We start from the raw sequence: 7,107 nt of genomic DNA, 5'->3' as shown, positions 1-7,107 counted from the left end.
CCTGTATCCTTCAGAAAGGTAAAAAAGACGCACCTCACCATAGCCAGCAGAAAAGTGCAGTGGATGAATTTGTGAGCCATTGGTTTGTGAAGGTTGTTGCATGACTAAAAAAAGCAGTTTGTATTGTGAAGAAAGCCCCTTTAAAACTGTCTGCTGCATCAGTTTGCATGCCCTAGATAAGTTAGTGCAAGGACTCCTGCTCTCTCAGATAATAGACCAGACTGCAATGCTCACTTCCACTGTTGCAGTATCACACTCATATCACTGAGATGTTCAAGACGCAGTCCAAGATGATTTTGCACAATAGACTGAAATCATATTCATATATATTTTTCAAAAATTACATTTGAGTTAATGTTCATGACCTGAGTCATTAATATGAATGTTGCATGGTAAATATGGCCTGCAGTATTCAGTGTTTGGTGAGGTGCGCTTGACATCTCGGTGTGCATCAGGGGTTCCCTGACTATTGAAACTATTTCATGCCTGGCCCTGTGACTGCATGGTCAAATTTAGCATCTTTTCCTCCTGCTGCCTCTGGCGGTATGAGGTGACGCAGCTTTACGATACTGAATAGGAGCTTCGTTAGAGCTCACTGAGGCTGATGGGTAAAAGGGCATAGTGAGATTAGCCTGTTGGAATGTGCATCACATGTTTGAGAAGCAAATTGTGGCACCGTTTGCTACACATCCGAACCATCAATTTAACATACTTAAAAACGAACATGACGTTCCGCGGTGTGAATGTACTATTAAAAACGTTACCCTGGGTGCAGTGTAGAAAGAGATCTGTGGTGTAGAATGAACCCTCAGATGCAGCAAGGCTACTATCAGTCCTAAAGGGAGCCTGGGACACAGTGGAATTACGGAGGCCTGATGGGATCATTCCAGCTCTTGCCTTTTTACAAACTGCGCACAAACGTTTTACACTTCCTGAATATGCTTGTATCTCCGTCCTTGGGTGTCCGTGTTTTTGTGGGTCCTGCCACCGGCAGGTGACTCCATCCTCAAAGGCAAGTACCACTGCTCTTTAGTGATTCTCTTCTAATACAGGCCGTGGTGCCAAACATCCATGCAGCGTTGGTGCTCACTGGCACACAAGGAATAATTACAGATTAATTTAGTGGCATACATCCATAAATATTTATTCTTCAATTCCCTTTTAAAGCAATTTTGAAAGTTGCTCGATATAAGAATGTCTGCAAAATGTCGTAAATGTATATGTAAATCCCTTGGGTCTTGCTGCCCGTAGAATGAATGGCACATTTGTGAATGTGCTGGTCCACCAAAGAAGCTGAGGGCAGAGATCAGTCTGTCCAGCCGGGGTGGTCATACAATCATATTTAGACACAGAAATAAAACAAGCTTTTAAAATTGTCTTTCACCTTTGGCAAATATTTGCTTTTTTATATAATATTTGATCTACTTAGACACAGTGTTTGAGTGTAATTGAACTATTTTGGCCAGTGTCCCTGTGAAAACACATTAGGAGGAAAATGCTTTGGAACAGCATCGGTCTTTACCACCCACTGATGTAAGGGGAAGCAGGACTGTGGTGAAATGCTCAATTTATCACACTCACTCCAGAGGATGTGACCAGCAGGGGCACAAGGAGACGGTGTCAGCAGCTCATCAGAATTTTCATCTAAAGAAGCAGAATTAACCAAATGTATTCTACTTATCATCCAAGACACATAAACAGTCCATAGTAAGACTACAGTTGGAGGATTTATAAAAACAATTATTGGCAGGATCCACAGTTGGATCTTATTGGTCAAAGCCCAAGAGTGTATGTTTGGGTTGCATAGCTTATATAATTCATTGTGTAGCCTATTTATTCAAAGATCTTTCACTGAATCTTTTAAAGTCTGAACAATTATTCTTTGCAAAACGTCCAGGCCAGGTATGTATTCATTTTCAAGAATGAGAAAATGTACTTGCTTGCCCTCGCAACTGTTTATACCGATTGTTAGCCATTAAAATAATCAATAATATAATCAATAATTGGAATAATAAATAATAATTTCCCTATCCCATAAAGTGGGTGGCATTTGTTTACGTGATTAGGTTGGGCCTTGAGCAGCCTCTATTTCTACATCTTCCTAGCCTTATGGTAACAATTCAGTTCAAAGGTCATGCAGTGGTTTTGGGAGCACATGCTTGTCACTGTCCTCTATAATGTCTTTTTTCCCCTGACCTTGCAGGGCAGGCCAAGTGATCTGTTGTTTTTATTATTTTTGCAGACTTGGATTATCGTTTTTGTAGAACCAAAATGAAAATTACATCTGAATCACTGCATGCTTTTTTGTGGAACCGTGGAAGATGAGATTTCATTCTAAGTAAGGTAAATTAAATTAAAGCCGTAGACATTTCAGAATCTCCTCTTGACTTTCTTTTTTTTTTTTCAGCAAGGGAGGGTCTTTTTTAGCTCCAAATACATGAATAAATGGTCGTCTTTACAAAGATTCCATTGAAAATCTCTTGGTTTGTTTACATGTTTGCTGCTTAGAAACAGTGGAAACATAAGCTCGTCTGGCTGCACAGCAGGATTTAACAGTAGTGTTTAGGCAATGGGATACTACTGTTGTAATCAACAAGAACTGACAGAACTGACAGAAAGCAAAATGAAACCGATGTTGACCTAAACATTAAATTAAATGGCATTGATAATGACAGCCAAGCATTGATTTTTATGTTGGAATATTTTCTGTTGCATAAACTACCAGGCCTCTGATCAAAATGCGCTGTACAAGCGAAACTGTAACCAAATAAATTAATTAAACAAACACACACGTGGTTGACGGCAAATGTTATGTACACCAAAACTCATGTTACCATAAATTTGCTATATATCACTATTTTGCTCTTAGGGTAGCTGCCTATGTGTGCTGAAGTGCCGTATCCAGTGTACAGATGATTAACTCTTATTGGCCACTTTCATGCGTGACCTTCTTTGCACCAAAGACAGGTGTTAGCTGCATACTTTTAATATACATTTACACTGTAATGTAATTGTGCACTGATATATATATACAATGAAACACACAAAATATCCATACATCATCTGACCTTTTTTAAATACGCAGCAATCATGCAGGAGTGCTTAATGCTAGAAATTGTACAATTACAAAGGTTAGAATATTGAGTGCCGTTTAGACACTATATAAGGGCTTTTATATGTGAGTTTTAAATGTTGCATTTTTTCCACTGTCTGTCTCTGGGTTGTCTGAGGGTTATAAGTTTTTGACTGACATTCTACCAAGTTCTGCACAACTCTGTGCAGCACTTAAATGAAGGATGACTGAAGGCACACAAATGATGAATGCAGTGACCTTGCTTCATCCAATACGTATGCCCCCTGAGATTAAGAAAAAAAACATACGTGATAATCAGCTTTGTGTGGAGCAGTAATAGTGCTGCCCACTGTGTTGTTAAATCATACCACATGCTTTCTGATCCTTGCTCAGATATTGATCTGCACAGTCTCCATTTCAATTACTGAAAAGGGCCAGAAGAGAAAAAAAGAGTCCACAGTGCCTGGGCTGTAGCGCATCCTGGAGCACGGTGCAGGACAGCAGGTCTGGGTGAGGCGTTTATCAGCGCCTATCAGAAAGGGCCCAGTTTGACCTGGGCCACGTGCTACAACCTCAGCTGCATGTATTCAAGCGGCGCTGGCCGAAGCGGCGGTGTTTCGTCATAGCTACGTCCGCGTCCTCGTCTCCCCCGGCCTCTTCTCCATCCATTAGCTAGATGAACTCTTACCTGTTTGCATCCTGCAGAGCAAACACAGAACACGGAGATTAGGAGAGCACCCAGCCTAATTAGTACCTGGGCCTCCAGTGTATGTGCGGGCTGGGTTTGAAATAAGGACGCCCACAACAGCTGAGGGATTCGCATGCTTAATTTGATGCTGTTTTAGAGCCTTTGTGTGGGCCTCGGCTTCTGATCAATGTCTAAAGCAACGCGCCCATGAGAAGCCCCAGTCAGCCGGTGACCACGCTAATGATCTGCCTCGATAGTGGGGAAAAATCAAAATGAATAAGACATCTGAAAGGTGTTCATACATTACCTTAGTTTTCCTCATTACTAATCACTAGATGGATTTACCTGACCACTTAACCTGCTTGATTACTTCCTTATGTTGCTAGGAAAACAGATAATTCAAGGTTCAATTGGGATATAAAACAACTGAGCTTGTAAAAGCTCAATTAAAGCTTCAGTATTGCTACTGACTGTAATGTAACTATTTTCTTTAGTATAGAGAAATGTTCCTTATTTTTCCTTAATGGTACAAGCAGTGATGTGCATCTTATGTATACATCTGATCAGACCTTAATTTGAGTGATGCATACATGGGAATATTTGAGTGAGCATTTATGTATATATATATATACTTTAATAACCACTTCTTTTATGAACGGTAAGATTTGTTTTACTTTGGTTTTTAACTGAAGCAACATTATCTGAATATGCTGAAAGGAGGGACACACACTGAGCACAAAAACACTGTTTTGTGCATGGAAAGTCTGTCATAATCAAATATTAAGATATAACATCAATCCATGTATGTGACAGTGAACACTTACAGGAAGAGACAGAAGGGCAACAGGAGATGCAGAGGGTGAACGGTTTTGGCACCCCGCTCTGCGTCGCAAACATATTCCCCCTGGATAAAAGGGATAACTGAACTGGGTCCCAAAAGCTGTATAGTGCTAAGATCACCTAAAATGATAGAGAGAGTGTTCAGTGCTATGTCCCTTTAATGGTGATGTTTTTGGTAATCCTGGACCCATGTGTTTCACTCTTTTTAGAGCTGCATTCCCTTTGAATCCACTTTTGCTCTTACAGCCCTCGGTGCCTTGGGAAGCAATTGGATTACACTTTACAAAATGCATTAATTTAGATTAGGTGTAAACGGGCCACAATAGTGATTTGCATTATATTATGGGAGGCCGCACTCTGAAGAGGAGTGGGGGAAGCCCTTGAATGAAGCCAACATGTTCTTAAGGGTTTCTGTGTGGCTTTGGCTCTGGAGCAGCCCCTCTGAGACTCTACTTATGGGCTCTTAATCAGGAGGATTTAATTGTTCCAGATACACTCAACAGCCTGAAGCTCTTACCCAAGGCCTTGCGCACCCTTCTTGGGGGTTTGAAAAGGCGTGAAGTATCGTTCACGTTACAAGAGCTTGTAAGAGACCTTCGGATTCATGCTAATTCACAGGTGCCCTGTTTGTGCCTGCTGACTCTTTGTTGAAAGTGCTGGCTTTTAATTAAGAAGAATCAAATGATTAAATGATAAAAGCATGTCAACAGGACTCTTTGCAGTGTCCTTCTGCAAGCTCAGGACGTTTCAGTTTCTGTTTGAAAAGGGCGTGCTTCAGTTTTCAAAGCAGTACCACATTTAAAAGCAGTACCACACTCAAAAGGGGATGCATTTAAAGACTTTTCAGACTTTGTTCTATGACTATGAATATATTAAACATCACACACAATTTATATGATCTTAGTGCTGGGACATAGAGCAATGTTTTGTTTTTATGTAAGATCATTGTTTGAAAAACAATATGTTCCAGAAGGCACATGAATTAAGCCCACTAGCTTTAGAATCCATTTAAATTATAAGTGAGTTGAAATGAGGATATAAGTAGATTTTAGTATTAGATATTCTCTCTGCACAGCTCAAAACATTAGCATTCATCCTTCTCACAGGATTGCATATATAAAAGTGCAAAGCAAATATTGATTTCATATATCACAGGGGTTGTATAGAAATCCTTTGCCTGCGATTTTATTATATTCTTTCAAAAATCCTTGTGAGGAAGGGATGTTATTAAGTCCCCCTGGAAGCAATGGCTGAGATAATGTAGCGCAGCTGAGTGTTGCCTTGGTCCATCTTCCAGGTCTGAGCATGCTGAGCCAGCCGGGCTGCAGAGCCCGGATACATTTGGTGGCAGGGTTCACTTGCAGGGACAGGGACACTGCTACATTATGAAGTGACTACTTACTTAATAATTACTAGGTAAACAAAGAAACAAGCCAACAGAATACACCGATACTACGATGAAGGTCTTCTTGTGAATGAGGGATCTGATGTCGCTAATAATAAGGCGGAGATTTTAATTTTATTGCCATATTAGTCACGTGTAGGCCTATCCGTCTAATGTGTCTTTTTGACCCTTTGCCCAAGTGACATTTTGCAAACTGAGCCTCTCCCATTACGAATCTTATGATTTGCAACGACACACGGATTGATGGATTGTCTAGTTTGGTTGTTTGAACAAACGGACGATTTTAATTAAATAGTGAAGGGTGCTTTTTTTGCAGAGGTTGTGGGATTTTTCCTTTTCCTGACGGCCACGTCGGATATCGAGGCAACAGCGGATCTGAAGACACTGCGTTTGACTTCATGTTGTCTGCTTTCTTTATCTCTAACTACGCTATATTAATTACTCTTTTTATTAGTTCAATTATACTTGTAATATTGCACTGTGACTTCTTATTTGCGACAGTTTTTTTCCCCCCAGCCAGTTAGTTAGGACTTTCTTAGAAGTGGTTTTGTTCTGCACGGTAGGGAAGGTAAAACATCGATTATGCTTTTGCTAATCTAACTGAATAGTTTTTTATTCGTCTTCTATTACCACTAACGACAATATACCACATACCATGAATTACCATAAAAATGGATACAGTGCGTTTTAGTTTAAGTTTAGTTTAGCTCTGTTCATCTAAATATAAGACAAAAAAAATAAACCTAAAACTGAGGAATTACGTTAAATTCAAGTTTTTAGACAGATTTGTAAATCCAGCACCAAATTAGTTTACACCGACATTTGTCAGATAATGTTAGTATTATTAACTTGGGCATTTTGCTTTAGCAGTTTGTTTTATTGCTACTCTAATTCGCAACGAAAGACATGATACACTGTCACTGGTGCAGAATAAACGAGTTCTGGGAAACTGCTTCTGTAACATGTTCGGCAGGCTTGTGTGCTGAAACGTGCGAAATAACTTGGACAACGTGACGCATCCGTGAAGAATGACAATAATTTGAGCGCATTTTTCGTCCCCGCCCTCACCCCCGTTCCCCACAGGAGGAAGCGACTGCGGTC

Source organism: Electrophorus electricus, chromosome 15 (genome assembly GCF_041902795.1).
Source record: "Electrophorus electricus isolate QZ-2024a chromosome 15, ASM4190279v1, whole genome shotgun sequence".
NCBI classification, from domain to species: Eukaryota; Metazoa; Chordata; class Actinopteri; order Gymnotiformes; family Gymnotidae; genus Electrophorus; species Electrophorus electricus.
The sequence above is the reverse complement of the archived record's forward strand: the minus strand, read 5'-3'. Positions refer to the sequence as shown.